Below are 17005 nucleotides of genomic sequence, written 5' to 3'. Positions count from 1 at the left end.
ACACCTCGGGCGTTAGAGGAGTGGGATCCAATTCACTGCATAGTCACAGGTCAGGGTAGGCGAAGCCGAGCTGATTATTGCAAGGGCCACAATGAGATTTACTTGTCTTCAGAAAATATACCCTGCACTCGAAGGGGTGGTCTACCCTGGCCGAGGGACAGCGCTGAAAAATGCCGGGCAGCGTTCCCTCTAAGGTGTGCGCCAGTACAGCCACACACAAAAAATGACCCACCCACCCCACCTCCACAGAGGTGAGTGACGTGCTCTGGTGGGTGGGGCCTGCTGTGGTCTCTTGGATGGTGTGCCGTGGGGGGTGCAGGGCTTTCTCTGGTGAAATCCTGCATGTTGTGGCCACATGGCAGGGGGAGGTGGGGAAAGGGCCTGTGCCGGAGGCTGGAGGCCTGTACCGAGGCCACGTGGTGGAGGCCGGTCAGGTCCTATTCCGGCCATGTGGTGAGGAGGGCTTGCTCTGGAGGCTGAGGCTTGCTTTGGGAGCTGGCCACTGCCACGTGGCTGGGGGGAGGCTGCTCTAGTGGGGAGCCAGGGCCTGCCACATAGTGGGGCCACAGCCTGATCTGAGGGCCTGCTGCAGTCATGTAGCATAAGGATAGGATCTGCTCTGGCAGCCAGGGCCCTGGTCTGGAGGCTGGAGGCCTCCACCAAGACCAGGGGTAGGGGGGCGGGGAGGCTGCTCCCACGACTAATTCCAACGCTTTCCCAGGGCTGGAGCTGGGCTGTGGTGCAGCTGCTCCTGGGGCTGCGCCCCCCCCCCCCCGTACCTCTCTTCTCTCAGAGCCCCCTGGCTCCCAACTCTCTCCCCTCCAACTTTCTCCCCCAGATGGGAGCTCACAGCCCACCCCCCGAGGGGCAGCCTAGGGCATCCTAGGAGTTTGCTGGGAGGCTTCCGCAGCCAGGCTTAGTCGGCTCTCCTGCTCCCTGGGTGAGAGGAGTCACCGCATGGTCAGCTCAGCTCTAGCGGCGAGTTCAGGGCTGCTGCCTGCTGTGTGGGTCTGGATGCTGGGCTAGGAGGTTATAGTTTGAATTTTGGTGCAGTTGTGTGGCCTGCACCTTGAGCCCGGCACCCCTTCGCGGTGGGGGGAAATTCTGGGACCGAAGCAGCCTGGTTCCTGCCTGAAGAGGGTCCCTGCGAGAAGAGAGCAGCCCCTCTGCAGAGACTGAGTCATCTCTCAACCTGAGGTCATTCATAGTGTGTGAGTGCACCAACTCAGCCTGGCTGGGGAAGCCTCCCAGCAAACGCCACAAACTGGGACTCAACAGTGAAGACATAAAACCCAGCTGAGGGATCCTGCCTTCCGGTCCCTAGAGGCTAGTTCTCAGGGGGAACCCTGCATGCAGGCCTGGGGCTTACTAGCTCCCCTTGCCCTGCTGGCTCCAGACTCCCCTCCACAATGGCCTCCCCTTCCCCCTGGGAGGGGCATCTCACTCCCTATGGGTTGCCGGGCAGACTCTGTCCCTGGTAGGGAGGGGGAGCCAAGGCAAACTCAGAGCCTCTCCCCGAGCTGCCAGCAGACAAGGCCCCGGGAATCTAAGTCATCTCCTTGGGGGTTACAGATGTGTTTGGATAATCTCATGTGACCTTACCTGGGGCCAGCCAGCTAAGCAGGAGGGACAGGGCAACGTTTCTCCTTCCTCTGCCGGGGAGGGAGCCAGCTCATTGCCATGAGCCCACATGCAGCTGGGGCAGGGTCTGGAGAGGTGATGCAGCTGAATGGAAAAAGCCAGGAGAGCAGAGTGTCAGCTACCAGCTGAGAACCTCAAGCATGTGGCAGCATGATGGTGCCATAGTGGAAGGGGCAGGATTCCGGATTTTACGTCCTATAAGCTGAGTTCCAATCTCAGTGGGGCTTGCTAGTGAAATGTTGGCTTGTGTCAATCCTTGAGAATTGATCTTCTTGCCCCTCTCACTCAATTCTACTTTCTCGATGTAAGGACTTTGGAGAAAACTCTATTCCAGTGGTGCAATGGGTCAGTGCACAGTACTTATAAGGCAGTGCGCATAGGAGACATGCTCAGGATGTGAGTTCAAACCTCACCTGGAGCAGTGGTTTTCAGTCCCTACTGGGCTGTCCCCTTCCTTTGAACTCTGTAGGAGCTGGGATTCCAACTCAGAGGAGACTGTCAGTCAAAATTCCCCCTTCACAGATTATGGCCTCATCAGAGTGAATGGTGGGTGGCCAGGATCTAAGGCCAAGTGGTCTCCAGGGTCTTGTTGCCCATCTTCTCCCCTTACCTGTCATCAGCAGCAGCTGCTGTCCCTTTCAGCCATTGGGTCAGCTCTGGCAGGGAGGCAGGAAATGGGACAAAGGAGCCAGACAAGCTGAGGGAGGCAGGGCAATTCTGATCTCTGCATCTCCCCATGTGAGGGTTTGTCTACACGTCATTCCGCTTCCCAGAGAGCAATGCAAATTCAGCTGAGTGACATTGCAAATGAAGTGGGGATTTGCATAATCATGTCTGGCCGCTATTTCGAAATATGCTATTTTGAACTAACAGGCGCTGTCTAGACACAGTTCTTTCAAAAGAAAACCCTTCTTTCAAAATCACCCTTACTCCTTCTGAAATGAGGTTTAAGGGTTAGTTCTGACGAAGGGTTTTCTTCCACAATAAGCGTATCTCAACAGCGTTTTGTATTTCAAAATAAAGTATTTTGAAATAGCACTGGGCACTGGTCTGTGAATATGCAAATGAAGTGCAGGATATTTAAATCCCAGCTTCATTTACAATTTTGAGTGTCTACATTTGCATCCCTCACAGAGTCTCTGGGCGCTGACACTCCCAGAGAATCACACGGGCACTTGGCACTGCCAGAGTTCCAGCAATTGCAGTCAGAGCCCTGCCTTGCCAGTGCCAGTCACAGCAGCCTCTGCACCCACTCCAGGCTTGTAGTTTCCTTCTTCCCAACATTCCTCCCCAATCAGCCTTTTCCTGAACCAGCAGTTCCATGGGTGGCCAGGGGAGGCCTCTTCTGTGTCCCAGAAGGGGACAGGAAAACATGAACAAAGGCTACAACAAGGCACCACTGGGATTTGAACCCAGGATCTTCTACTTACAAGGCCGATGCTTTAGGCACCTAAGCCATAGTGCCCTTCTTGACTACAATCCCCACTATAGAGCTTTTCCAGGATAGCTTTTGTATCTGGGAAAAACTCTGCCCCATCCATGGAACAGGTCAACTTTTTGAGATCAGTTTCCAAAAAAGTTGGCGTGTTCTTTCGGAAGCCCTGTATTCCTCATTTTAGTAGGAATAAGGACTTTTCTGAAAGAGGAGGTTTTACCCACATTTGGGCCCGTTTAGAATGGGGCCTGAGTGCTGCTGGTTTGTCCATGTTGGCCCGTCTACAAGTGTCAGGCCCTGTGCTCCCCCAAGCGAGTGGCATCGCAGAAGAACCCAGGAGCACAGGGGCGCTTCCCATGCAGAAGGACCCCTGAGCTAGATCCATTCATGCCACAGCAAAAGTAAAATAGCTGGGTTCTTCTCATGGGTCTTTTTTTGTTTCAATGTCTCCAGGGGTGCAGGAGGGGCAGATCCAAAAGAACCAAACCGGTCGAGTGCATCTTGGTCCAGCCTCTCACTTGTGCTGCTCCCTCTCCCAGACTGTTCCTACGCCCAAGGCAATAGCTCCACACCCAATGGATGGGTTAGCAGAGGCCAGGGGGCAATAGGCAGAGTCTGGAAGCTGCTGGGACCGGACCTGAGGGCATCAGAGGAAGCAGCAACAAACACAAACTCAGCCCGCTGCATCTCTAGCCAGGCTGGTGGGTTTCATGGCTCCAGCTCTTGTGAGCCAGCCAGATGAGAGGCCGAGTGCCAGTGGGAACCAGACACCCAGCAGAAGGCACAAAAATCTCTTCTCACCAGCCTGAGGAAAAGAAACTTAAAGCCGGGAGGGTTTTGCAACAACCAGCCTAGGAAAATCCCACTGACAGTTGAACTCGGGTTGCAAAGTTCAGAGCCCTGAGTGCTGCCCCTTGCAGCATGGGACAAACAGCTGATGTTTTTGGTGGGCACCTGGGGCTCTCAGCGCTCAGGCTGCCTCTGCTCTCCCAGCTCCCTCCGGCCGCCCCATTCCCGCTGCCTGTTTAAGTTTTGTTTTTACTTAAGTATCAGCGCTAGTAGAAGCCGTGTGACACTCTCCCCCCCCCATCACGGCATGGACAGGTAACAGCCCCCAACCAGACTCTGAAATGGCCCCCTGCATTTCCCCGGCCCCATGGGGCTGGCAGGAAAGAGGCCCAGGGCCAGGCTAGAGCCAGGGGAAGCAGGAAGCAGGGAGATCCCCAGTCTACACAGCTCCTTTTTGTGCAAAAGCCTCTTGTGCAAAAACGGACCCCAATTAATTATGCAAATGAGCATGGCAATATGCTAATCTGTGCTACATTTGCATGAGGTTTTGCGGAGGAGAGATGCAGTATGGAGATAGCCTAGGTGTTAGAGAGCCATGAAGTGACATAGACTCAGGAAAAATCCGTGGGCTGCAATCCTAAGTTACACACAATAAGAATAATTCACTAGCTCAGACGTGATTTCTAAACCCCCAAACAAGGAAAATAATAAAACCTGATGGACTAGGGCCGTGGTCCCCAGTGCGGTGCCTGCAGGTGCCATGGTACCGGCTGGGCCATTTATGTGTGCCCGCAGAGCAATCTGGGCTGGCCTGGGCATGCGGCAGGTGCCAGCCCCAGGAGCATGGGCGGCCCCTGCCCAGGGTCACAGCACATGCCGGTGCCGGCCCCAGGCACACGGTGCCTGGAAAGCCCCTGCCCGGGGTCACAGCACATGCTGGTGCCGGCCCCAGGCACACGGTGCCTGGAAAGCCCCTGCCCGGGGTCACAGCACATGCTGGTGCCGGTCCTGGCTCCGGGGTCACGGCACAATCCGGTGCTGGCCCCAGGCGCGTGGCGCATGCTTGGCCCCGCCCCCAGGCACGTGGCCCATGAGCGGCCCCACCCTTGGAGGCGCAGTGCGTGAGTGACCCTGCCCCCAGGCACCCAGCATCCCCAAAACATTGGGGACCACTGGACTAGGGAAACTTTTTTCTACCCACACATTGCAGGAAGTGCAGCTGTCTGCAAGTCAAGACTGTGTGGCCTAAAGGATAAGGCGTCTGACTTCGGATCAGAAGATTGAGGGTTCGAGTCCCTTCACAGTTGCATTTACCTTCCTTTGTCTGTGCTCATGGATCCTGATGTTGCTGCCCTGGAAAGGTCCTATGTGGTTTTTCTATAACCCCATTAGAAGGCCTGTAGTTCTAAATTATGGGGGATATTGTGGGGTGTTGGGGTTACTGGCTTGTGAAACCAGGACTGGTGGTGCCAGGAGAGAAGTGGCAGCCTGGCCTGGGGTGGGTGGAGCATCAGCCAGCAGGGAGGGGGTCTGATCAGGGCACAGAGATCCTGAATAAACATTGAAAAGCCTTTTAAATATCCCTGCTGCTGCCAGTTCCAGTGAGGTTTAAGGCGCTGCCATGTGTCGGAATGGAGAGAGCTTGGTGCATTCACCATCCGGAATGAGAATATGGATACAAAATTCCAAAGATGGCGTCGGCTTTCTGAAAATAAACGAGCCCCTTTTCAGTACACGATGTGGTGGTGCAGGGTTTATTGGATTACTCTGGTTCTGCTGGTGGAAGCAGGGCTGGCTGGGGGAAGGGAGGAGCAGTGGGGCTGGCTGGGAAAGATGGGGGGAGAACTGATGGGAGGAAGCAGGGCTGGTGTGGGTAGATCAGGAGGAGAAGTGGGGGAGAACCGCCAGGCCGACAGAGGGTGGGGGTGAGCGGGGATGTCCAAGGGGGAAGAGAATCGGCTGGCGGGGTTTGGTACTGATCCGGGCGCATGCAGATCCTGGGGCGCTGCCCGTCCCGTGCATGGTCCTGGCGGAGCACGAAGGAGTCTGGCCTCCTAGATTCCATTTTGCCACCTCCTCGAGTAGTGTTGTTTGTCCGTGTGATAGTCTGGTTTGGATCTGTTCCTGTCTGCTGGATAATTGATTTTGCTAGGTGTAAATCAGCTAAGGCAGTGGGGTCTGATTGGTTAGGTAATTCTGTTACAGAATGTTCTGATTGGTTAGTGAAATTATACTAAAATAATTGGTTAAGGAACAATTAAGCAGTATTGAGTTTCTCTATATAAACTGGGGTCCAAGAAGGAGACCAGCAAGAAGAAGGAAAAGGGGAGAAGAGAAGAGGAAGGAAAAGGGAAAGGAAGAGAGAAGACCTTGAAGCAGAACTCACCTCCCAGGCAGCCTAAGACCAGAACAGCCAGAACTCCTCTGCACTACAGTTTGCTGTGTGAATACTGTGGTAGGTGACATTGGAAAACGAGCCCTGAGTGAACCTCTTGGGTCACAGCTGCTGGAACAATGAGGTAAGATGAATGAGTGGGGAGTTGTCATGTGAAAGTTAAGACTGGTTTCCCTGACTGGGACTCAAACCCAGCCCACAACAGTGAAAGTGCTGAATCCTAACCACTAGACCATCAGGGACACATGAATAATCATCTTTCCTTACCTACATTAGCCTTTCACAGGCCACTTTCTGTCCCCTTCAGGACGAGGGTCCATTTTCCATTGCCCAGAGGGGACAAGAACAGAAACCAAACAGAACATCAGAACAGCCAGACTGGGCCATGCCAGTTGTCCAGCTAGCCCAGGATCCTATATCACGACAGCAGCAAATTATCCAGTTCTGTTTTGGACCTTCTTGTAGATTTCACTTTCACAACATCCTCTGGCAAGGAGATCCACTGGGCGCAAAAATGCTTCCTTGTGGTTTATTTTTATTTTGGTTACTTACTTACCATTTCATTCTCTCACCCAGGATCTTGAGTAGGAGAAAAAAAAATCTTATTTGCTTTCTGCACCCCTGTCATCGTTACGTAAACCTCTGTCCCGTCGCCCCTTAGTCGTCCCTTTCCCAAGCTGAGTAGAAGAAGTTCCATGAACTCCTGGGAGCTGCTGTTCCAAAAAAGAGGCATTTCCCGTGGAAAAGATGGCCAAGCCCAATCTCCTACACCGAGCCCCAGAAAATACCAATGGATACTGGGCACTTGTAAAGCTCCCTCTCGGGCAACGCTACGGAATGGATCCGACTGGCCATCGGGCTGACTAACCCATCAACAGACGAGTCCCAGTGAGACTTCTCAGCCCAAGTGCAGAGACTGTGGAGTCTCCCGCTCCCAGCCCAGTGGCAGAGGGGCAGCGCCCTGAGGAGGCGGGTCCCGAGGCAGCGGAGACCTTTGAAGGGAACGGAGACGTAAGGTCAGAAGGAAGGAGAACAAGTCACCTCTTCCCAGGTGAGATGTGGTGGGAAACTACCAGATCCAGTGCAAGCCAAGCTCCAAGGGCTGCTTCCTGCCTGATGGCTCCTTGCAGGGCCTGGATTGAGAAGCGCCAAGGAGCCGTGTGTGGCCAGGAGAAAGGGTGCAGAAGGAACGTGGATAAGGGAGCAGGGTAGGGTGGGGGGAGCAGGAACAAGGGAGGGTGTCAAAGCAAGTTGAGGGTGCTGGGTGGGAAGCTAGTGAAGGGAATTGGGCTGCTGGGGTGTGGGAATGAGGCAGGACGTCATGTGCACAGCTTCAGTAGTGGCACTTCCAGGGTGGGCCCTGGACTGAGTGGCTGCAATGACCTGGTCCCAGGTAAGGGACTGCTGAGAAGTCTCAGCCCCAGCCCCGCATCCTCCTATCTCAGCCTAACCTGTTTCACTGTCTCCCACATGCTCCTGAAAGCCAGCACACAGACCACCCATCCCTGCACCACAGGGGGCAGGCCCTGGCACTGCTTTGTGGGCACCAAGGGAACCGCAATAAGAGGAGACCCTGTGTTTCTGCCTGGCTTTGAACCAGGGACCTTTTGTATGTTAGGCAAGTGTGATAACCACTACACCACAGAAACACATTCAACAGTATCTTCTGCTGCACTTAAACTTGGGCAAATATTCGGTTGCTAACCCTTTGGCCAACAGAGATTGCTGCAGGGCAAAGGAATTCTCTGTTGTTAATTTTGTGCCCTCAGGAAGGGACCAAACTGAAGGAGGCCGGGCCCCCACCTGGGGACTCCAACCTAAACCCTGAGACCAAGGGGTTTACAAGCCAGAGAATCAAAGTTTGCTCCATTTCTCCCTCCCACAACCCTGCAGAACCTCAAAGGCAACTCCACAGTCCCAGCGGCTGGGGGAGATGTGCATGTTAGAGCCTCTGCCCACTGAGCTGTAGCCTTCTGTGCCCAGGGAGCCAGACACCACCAGGGTGGGAAGACAGGAGGGAAATGGGGAATGGCTGAACTTTGTGAGGTAATGGTGTTATCTGGGACCGTACATAGAACAGTTTACAAGTGGGTCTGAGTAGGGCATCATGGCTTGGCAGGCTAAAACTTTGTGTAATAAACAGGGTATCCTGGGTTCAATTTCTGGTGCCTTATTGCAGCCTGTGCTCACATTTTCCTATGCCCTTCTGGGACACGGAAGAGGCCTCTCCAGTCACCCATGGAACTGCGGGTTCAGGAAAAGGCTGATTGGAGAGGTGCATTGGGAATAAGGAAACCACAGATGAGAAGCAACTGACTCCCACATACCCTGACTCTCCATGCCTGCAGAGGTTGCACCCTCAGGCTCTCTGAGCACGGACACCCCCACGGAATCACAAGGGTGTGTGGTGCTGGCTCTCCTGTCCCAGCAATTGCAGTCAGAGCCCTGCCTTGCCAGGGCCAAGCACAGCAGCATCTGTACCCGCTCCAGGCTTGTGGTTTCCTTCTTCCCAATGTTCCTCCCCAATCAGCCTTTTCCTGAACCAGCAGTTCTATGGGTGGCCAGGGGAGGCCTCTTCTGTGCCCCATAAGGACATAGGAAAATGCAAGCACAAGCTGCAACAAGGCACCAGTGGGAGTTGAACCCAGGATCTCCTGTTTATGAGGCAGGTGCTTTAACCAACTAAGCCATGGTGCCCTCCTCCAAAGACTCTTTACAACAGTTCTTTATGTTTCCTGACAACACTTTTGACTCCCAAATTGCAGCCATTCCCCACTTCTCTCCTGTCTTCCACCCTGGTGGGGTCTGGCCCCCTGGGCACAGAAAGCTACAGCTCCGTGGGGAGAGGGCTTTGGCCTCCTTGATGCTGTTGCAGGAAGGGCTGCTCAGCAGGGATGGGGCTCAAGTGTTGAGGAAGGGAAGAGTATTTGGATGCAGACTGGTGAGGAGGCTTTGAAGTAGGTTTGATGGGGGCAGGTGCCCAAAGCCCACAGGTAAGTGAATCACATGGACACCTGGGGGATGGGCCAGAAATGGGAGAGAGCAGGGGCTGTAACCGCAGAGATAAAGGAGGGACGTGGCACCACTGAGAAGTAATCTGTGTCTTAGACTCTGGTATAGACACACGGGAAGGATGGTTACAGGCACCTCCCCACGCAGAAGAGGTGCCTGAGGCTTTTTAAACAATTAACAAAATCACGCAAAGCGCAGCTGGTTTCACTCACACTCAGCCTCACCCACAGCTGGGAGGCAGTTTGCAGGGAGCTGAAAAGAAACAGAAGAGGGGAAACTGGAGCCTGGCAGAACCAAGTCTTGGGATTCTTCTGTGTCCAGATGTGCTAAGCAGCTGGCAGCCAAGCTCCCAAGTGCTGGTCTGTTTCTGCCCTCCCCTGGCAGGCGAATCCCCTCCAATGGGTGTTACAGGCTGGACTTTACCTGCCTGACTTTTAGCCAGGGAACTGCTCCCTGTAAGGTAAATGCAAAACCCCTGCACCGTGGAAACCAGCCCCTTGCCTTTTGGAAGAGGGAAGGAGCCCCTGGAAGCACTTAGCCCCTGGCTGGCTCTGCCTGTGGAAAATAGGAAGGAGCAAACATCTATGACTGGAGAATGTGGGTATTGATCCCACTGCCTCTTGCATGCAAAGCAAGCGCTCTACCACTTGAGCTAATTCCCCTGCCTGGGAATAGTTTTTCCTGCCCCATCCACCTTGTTCCAGAGCCCACAACGTCCCTTCTGCTAAACCCTCATCTAAAACTCAGCAAATCTCCAGAGAAGTTGCGGTTCCCTTTACAAGACTCTGCACAGCTCAGTTCCAATCAGCCGGTCTTCCCTAGAGCCCAGAACATCGACCGCGGCAGCGTCGCTCTTACGCCCAGTGTAGACACGGCCTGAGAGTGACGCAAACCAGCCCCGGACACATTCCTGGCTAGGACCAGTCACAGTCTGGGCTCAGTGAGGGTCCGTCCTGCCTGAGACGTGTGTGACACAAAAGCCTCCTGTTCCCTGCCCAGTTCCCAACACTGGCTGCAGACCCAGCGATATTTGGTGCCTTGGCTGCTGTCCCTGCTGGCAGGGAGCTGTCCCGCACCTGCAGTTCATCCACCTCCAGGAGAGGCAGCAGCTCTGTGAGGGGGAGAAGCGCTGGGTGTGTGAGGGGAGGGGGGGTTCAAGCCGGGGAATTTCCCGCATGTGTAGAAACCATCACTGCAGGCCCAGGCTGGGCCAGTGCGCTGGCATCCCTCATGTCTGGAACATCCCGCCTGGGAAGAACTGAAACTTTATCAGGAGATAAGGGATCAGGGTCCCTCCTGGCAGGAGCTATAGGGCTTAGGGTCCCTCCACCCCTCTCCAACAGGAAATATAGGATCAAGGGTCCCTCCACTTCTCCCCACCAGAAACTATGGGGCCAGGGGACCCTTCACCTCCCAGCAGGAGTTGGAAGGAGTTGGCAGGTGCAGGTGCCATGAGGGCTCACACACAAACAGGTGCACACGCCCTCAATATCGGTGCCCAGGACAAAACTCGCTCCTGGAACAGTGACGCTGCTCCCTGACAGCACCATGTCACAGCACAGCTAGGGATGTTATCCACCCAAAGAGTTCCCCGAGTTTCCCAGCTTCTCCATGCCCCCAAATCCTATCAGGCAAACTGCCCCATGGGCTTCACCAGCACCATGCTCAGGGCCTGGGGATTTTCTGTCAGTTTGCCAGACCAAATAACTAACCACCCCACTGCTCTGGAGTCTCTGTCTCTCATGGGCCTTCTCATCCTCAGGCTCCTCTTTGTCTCCAAACAGACACAGACCCTGCTCTGCTACAACCACCTCCCTCTGGCTGTCACTCCTGGGCCTTCTAGACCCTTGCTTCTGACTTTGGATACCTGGGCTTTTAGCACTCAGATCTTCACCTAACACCAGTGATGACCAGGATGGGGTCTGAACAGTTTTTGTAGACAGAGACAGCCACTGTGGAGGGTCCTTGCTAATTCTCGCAGAGCACAAAGTTCCTTGTGAGTTACAGCAAACTGTCACCCCACATGGGATTTGAACCAGCAAATCTTGGTTCAAGAGACCAGTGCTTTACCTATTAGACTACTGGGGCACAGAAAAAACACTGCCAGAGACAGAAATTCACCCTTCTAAATGTCCCTTCTTCAACTTTTAGCTCCTGATTAAGCTCCTTTGAAGAAGCCAGATACACAAGAAGGGCCGATCAGCCCCTCTGAAAATCAGCTTTTGATAGGTGTCGGTAGCTGACTCCGAGCCATGAGCCTTGACGTCTCGTCTCCCTCCCGAAACCAGGGAAGTGTCTCCCACCGCTGCAGCCTCATCAGGGAGCCGCGCTGGCACTCACACTGCTCCTGGGTAAGGAAGCGGATCCCACGGTGGCTGGGGCTGGGTGGGGAATGGCCGGTTGTTACTGAAGGGGAAGGATAAAACACAACTACATTTCCGAGGGTGCGGGAGGCCGGCCTGGTGACGCCATGGGATGGCCCTGGGGGAGCTCTGCAATGTGACCCTGGCTCCCAAAGCTGCAAGTGCAGAATTCCCCTTGATGAGCGCGAGAGGCTCCGACCGGCCTGGTCTGAATCGGGCTGGACGGCCCCACTGCTGGAGTGTCAGAGCCAGACACTAGAGTTACAGGCATGTTACAGAGAGGTCCTGTCACAAGCTCCCTGTCACTCTCGTCATGCAACAGGGGCAGGTCCAGCCTCTTCTATAAAAGCCACTCTGGAAATCAGATAAAAGTGACTGTGGTGGGATTTGAACCCAAAACCTTTGAATAATTCGGTGGACTCATTCCAAGCACCACTGCTTAGATAGCTAACATGCTTACCATGGTACCACAAGGCCCCAAAGTTCAGCTAGCTCCTCATCCTCTCCCTCTACTTTGCAACAGGGCAATTGCTGGGGTAGAAGAAAGGGAAAAGCTGAACCAGAGGAACATACGCTCCCCCTCCCACACTCAGACCCCCCCATACCCAGCCCCCTGCCCAGAGCCTCAGCTGTGGCTTAAGCCTGGTTCCAGAGAGAAGAGGCCAATGCAAACAGCCCCTGGCAGCGAGGGAGTCAGTACGTGGGTGGGTGGGGCAGGGAGCTGGGGGCAGATCTTGGCTCTCACTCACTGAGTGACCTTGGCCTGTTCAGTGAATCTCTCCCTGGCTCTATGGCCCTGTCTGTACAGCAGGGACAGCAACACTCACAGCCCCACAGGGGGGCCTCTGGCCTAGCAATGTGGCCCCCTGAGCAGCCTCTGATGTTCCCTGCGTGAGCCCCAGAACCAGCCCTGAGTGACAGGGGCAGAGGGGGAGCAGCTCACACATTCCAAGGGGCTGGCCAGGGGCAGGACATGAGCCTGCAAGGCAGCAGTGGGTGTATGGGCCTGGGGGCATAGCTGGGCTCTAACTCACTAGGGGTGCGTCCCATTCCTCAAAATAAGCGATGCAATTGTGTAGCTTATTTGGAGTCAATTTTGAAATAGCTTATTTTGTAATTTGGCGCTGGCTACACAGCACTTGGTTCCAAATAAATCGCTATTCCAAAACGCCCCTCGCTCCTCGTGCCATGAGGTTTGCAGGGATGTCGGAATAGCGAGCCCATTATGGTTTGAAACAAAGGGCTTGCTCTTAAGACGCATGTGTGTGATATGAGCACCACGTCCTAAACCTCCGAGCTAGCCGGCCCATGGGTGTCAGTCCCACAAGTGGCCCTTTCAGAAAGGCGCCTTGGGCAGCACCAGAGATGTTGTGGGCTCTGGAACAAGGAGGGCTGGGCAGGAGCAGGTTTTGCAGGTAGAGGAGTTTAGCTGCTTTCTCATTTCCAGGGCGCAGCTTTTACAGAACAGGCAATCCTTAGGGTGAAACTGGGTTGGCTTGAGTCCAGACAGTTCCCAGCAGACCCCAGTGAGGATGGAGGGAAGGGCTGGTTCTCGCGGTTGGGGATGGGGGTTGTTCTGAAAGGCTTCAGGTGCCATTAGATCGTTTTATCCCTCCCTGTCTCCTACCAGTGCTGAGCAACACTCAGGCTATGTCTGCCCTACACTGCTCTTCTGGGAAAAGCTACGCACATTTCAAAACCCAATTTGTGCAGCTTATTCTTCTGCTTTTTTTTGGGGGGGAGGGAAGAGTCACACAAGGAAGGCAGCAGGCAGAGCCAGCCCAATGCACCAGCTTCCCAGGGCAGGGGAGGCCAAGGCACAAGCAGCTGCCTGCCCTAATTTATCTGGCTTCCCCAGGTTCGCACCATCAGCTGACATTACCTCCCCCCTCCCTCTGTCATATGAGCGTTGGGCTTATCAACAGGCTGGTCATCAGCAGCTACCTGGGCACCGCAATAAGAGAAGACCCTGTGTTTCTGCCTGGCTTTGAACCAGGGACCTTTTGCGTGTTAGGCAAACGTGATAACCACTACACCACAGAAACACATTTCAAGGGATAGAACTTGTCTGACTGTTCTGTTCCTGGCTCTTTCTAACACCCTGCTCTGCAGGGGAGGGGGATGCTCCTTGTGAACACTCCACCTCTTGTTCTCAGGGAAGTGCCTAATTTCCTCACCAGCCCCTAGAGATTTGTAGCTCAAAGCTGGAGCTGCTGTGGAAGGAGGTGAAGCTACAGAAGCTGACGGGGTTATTTTTTCTCCCCCTGGGGTGATGTGGTTAGAACTGAGGAGAAGAAAATCCTCTTCCCTTCTCCTCAGAAGATGGAAAGTGCAGTTGGTTCTTTCTTTGGTTCTACTAAAGCTGGACCCCAGGACTAGACTTTTTCTTTTTAAAACCCTGGTGAAAACTGGGAGCCAATTGCTCACAGGCTGAGAATGTGAGTTAAGGAAGGGCACTGCCCAGCATGGGGCTTGACCCCATGACCCTGAGATTAAGAGTCTCATGCTCTACCAACTGAGCTAGCCAGGCCGCATGGAAAAAATTTCCTAATATCCCATCTCAGGGTAACAGGAGCCAAGTGTTCTCCACTGCCTGACTCAAGGCTCTTTCTTGCCCCTAATGTGGGGTTCTGGTCTGTGGAGAGGTTTGAACTCGAACCCCTCTCCCGACACACCCACTTCTTTCCCCACAAGGAACGGCCCCGTTTCCATCTCTCCAGGGACAGGAGAAGGGCTCTGGCCTGGTCTCTGCAAAATGCTCAGCCTGTTTCATTTTCTGCAGGAACGAGTGGGATCCATGTGCCCTGTTCCCCAGTGAGAGGTATGTGTCCTCTTCCCCCTTTCCACAGACACAGCTGGCCAGGGGGCTATGAGCCTCCAGAGGCCCCTTCCTACTTGGCCTCCCACAAAGCTGGGGTGAAAAGCTGCTAGACCCCAGCCCTCCTGGGCCAAGCCATGGCAGAGGTAGCAGGATTCACTCCCATCTTCTCCTGCCCGTGCCCTGGTGCTGAGGGGCCGGCCCCTTTCCTGCTGCCCCAACTCTTCTTCCCACAATGCACTTTGTGCAGGGGCCATTGGTCCTTCTGCCAAGGTGTGTGGCTGGGAGCCAGGACTCAGGACCCTTCCTAAAATATAGAAATCCCCCACCTCCCCTGGGGGCCAGGTGTGTGACTTGCCCTGCATATTTGACAGCATCAGACCCCTCGCACCCGTCTGCTCAGTGTGCAGACCAAGCCCAAGGGTAGCACCTGGGTTCTGTGTTACACAAAAGCCTCTTGTTCCCTGCCCAGTTCCCAATATTGGCTGCTGATGCTAACTTCCATGGGGGTGTAGCTCAGTGATAGAGTCTTTGACTGCAGATCAACTGGTCCTCGTCTCAACTCCAAGTGCCCCCTTGGAAAAAAATCCTTCTAGTGTAAACATTTTCCTTTCCAGTTCCATCACACTCTGGCTTTACATTGCTTGAGGTTCTTGACGTTAATAAGAACCCTTAATGCAGAGCTACTCAACTTTGGGATCCCTGGCAGCCATAATCAAAGGCATTTAACCAGGATGGACAGGGCAGGTGTCCCTAGCTGGTGTATTCCAGAATCTGGGAATGGGCGATGGGAGGGATCATTTAATAACTGTCTGTCCTGAGGATTCCCTCGGGACAATGAAATTGGCTGCTGATGTGAGACAGGATCCTGGGCTAGTTTGGCAACTGGCATGGCCCAGTCTGGCTGTTCTGATGTTCTGTTTGGTTTCTGTTCTTGTCCCCTCTGGCCAATGGAAAATGGACCCATGTCCTGAAGGGGACAGAAAGTGGCCTGTGAAAGGCTAGTGTAGTTAAGGAGAGACCTGTGTTCATGTGTCCCTGATGGTCTAGTCGTTAGGATTCAGCACTTTCACTGCTGAGGCCTGGGTTCAATTCCCAGTTATGGAAACCAGCTTCATCTGTATTAATGAAATCTGCCAAGTCTTTGCCCTTTTCCATCACAGGGAGGGCCAGTGGTGTGGGTTGGGTTGGGTTGGGTTGGGTTGGGGGAAGGGAGGGGCTGGGGTGCCAGAGGCAGGCTCTGACTGGGACTGCTTTGATGTTCTGTTTGGTTTCTGTTCTTGTCCCCTCTGGGCAAGGGAGAATGGACCCCTCATCCTGCGAAAGGCTAGTGCAGGTGAGCAAAGAAGCATGTGTCCTGTGTCCTATATTGTATTATTGTAGTAATAAACATTTAGATGTTAGATGCTAAAGGATTGGCTCAGCGTGATTTGTGGGTAAGATCCAGAGGGTAAATTGACCAGGGATCTGGCTAAAAGGTGAGTTCAAGGGGAAACCTCACAAAGGAGATTCCAGGCAGCCAGGCCATGGGGGTCTCTGAGGTTGCTCTGTGAGGTCACTGCTTCCCAGCCAATGAGCTGAGGTGCTGTAAAAGTTCCTTGTGATGTCACTGCTGCCTTGCAGGCTCATGTCCTGTCCCCGGCCAGTCCCTTGGCATGTGTGAGCTGCTTTCCCAGCCCCTGTCACTCAGGGCTGGTTCTGGGGCTCAAGCAGGGAACATCAGAGGCTGCTCAGGGGGCCACATTGCTAGGCCAGGGACCCTCCTGTGGGGCTGTGAGTGTTGCTGTCCCTGCTGTACAGACACGGCCATAGAGCCTCAGGAGGCTGCAGCGGTGAGAGACACTTCCCTGGTTTTGGGAGGGAGACGAGACATCAAGGCCCATGACTTGGAGCCAGCTACCTCTGCAGCTTCTGCAGCCATGGAGAGTCAGGGTCTGTGGGCATCAGGTGCTTCTCACTTGTTGTTTCGGTCTTCCCAACACTCCTCCCCAACACTCCTCCCCACTCAGCCTTTTCCTGAACCAGCAGTTCCATGGGTGGGCAGGAGAGGCCTCTTCTGTGTCCCAGAAGGACATAAGTAAATGTGAGCAAAGGCTACAATAAAGCACGAGTGGGAGTTGAACCCAGGATCTTCTGTTTATAAGGCAGGTGCTTTAGCCAGCTAAGCCATGGTGCCCTCCTTGAAAAGAGCTTTGAAACTATTCTACTTTATGGTTCCAGACACCCCCTTCCCATTCCAAAGTGCAGCCGTTCCCCATTTCCCTCCAGCTCTTGCCATGACTCAAGGCCTGCGCAGCCCAAGACATCTGATCCAAAACAAAACTGGATAATTTAATGCAGGAAAGGTCAATCAATGGCATTTAACCAGGATGGACAGGGCTGGTGTATTCTAGAAGCCAGGAATGGGCAACAGGAGGGATCACTTAATAAATGTCTGTCCTGGCATGGCCCCGTCTGGCTGTTCTGATGTTCTGTTTGGTTTCTGTTCTTGTCCCCTCTGTACAATGAAAAATGGACCCACATCCTGAAGGGGGCAAAAAGTGGCCTGTGAA

At 54.1% G+C, this 17005-nt stretch overlaps 7 non-coding genes across 7 annotated transcripts; 2 read left to right on the top strand and 5 right to left on the bottom strand.

The window, feature by feature from the left end:
• The first annotated feature begins 5099 nt into the window (after nucleotides 1-5099).
• TRNAR-UCG (transfer RNA arginine (anticodon UCG)) lies at nucleotides 5100-5172 on the top strand. Its single transcript has one exon. It is a non-coding gene; the product is annotated as a tRNA-Arg (tRNA).
• A 1258-nt stretch (nucleotides 5173-6430) lies between these two features.
• On the bottom strand, nucleotides 6431-6502 carry TRNAE-UUC (transfer RNA glutamic acid (anticodon UUC)). Its single transcript has one exon. It is a non-coding gene; the product is annotated as a tRNA-Glu (tRNA).
• A 2381-nt stretch (nucleotides 6503-8883) lies between these two features.
• Nucleotides 8884-8957, bottom strand: TRNAM-CAU (transfer RNA methionine (anticodon CAU)). The gene has a single exon. It is a non-coding gene; the product is annotated as a tRNA-Met (tRNA).
• A 904-nt stretch (nucleotides 8958-9861) lies between these two features.
• Nucleotides 9862-9934, bottom strand: TRNAA-UGC (transfer RNA alanine (anticodon UGC)). Its single transcript has one exon. It is a non-coding gene; the product is annotated as a tRNA-Ala (tRNA).
• A 3673-nt stretch (nucleotides 9935-13607) lies between these two features.
• On the bottom strand, nucleotides 13608-13680 carry TRNAV-AAC (transfer RNA valine (anticodon AAC)). Its single transcript has one exon. It is a non-coding gene; the product is annotated as a tRNA-Val (tRNA).
• A 412-nt stretch (nucleotides 13681-14092) lies between these two features.
• On the bottom strand, nucleotides 14093-14165 carry TRNAK-CUU (transfer RNA lysine (anticodon CUU)). The gene has a single exon. It is a non-coding gene; the product is annotated as a tRNA-Lys (tRNA).
• A 1323-nt stretch (nucleotides 14166-15488) lies between these two features.
• On the top strand, nucleotides 15489-15560 carry TRNAE-UUC (transfer RNA glutamic acid (anticodon UUC)). Its single transcript has one exon. It is a non-coding gene; the product is annotated as a tRNA-Glu (tRNA).
• Nucleotides 15561-17005: the final 1445 nt, after the last annotated feature.

Source organism: Pelodiscus sinensis, chromosome 19, assembly GCF_052426305.1.
Source record: "Pelodiscus sinensis isolate ZL-2025 chromosome 19, ASM5242630v1, whole genome shotgun sequence".
NCBI lineage: Eukaryota > Metazoa > Chordata > Testudines > Trionychidae > Pelodiscus > Pelodiscus sinensis.
The sequence above is the reverse complement of the archived record's forward strand: the minus strand, read 5'-3'. Positions and strand labels throughout refer to the sequence as shown.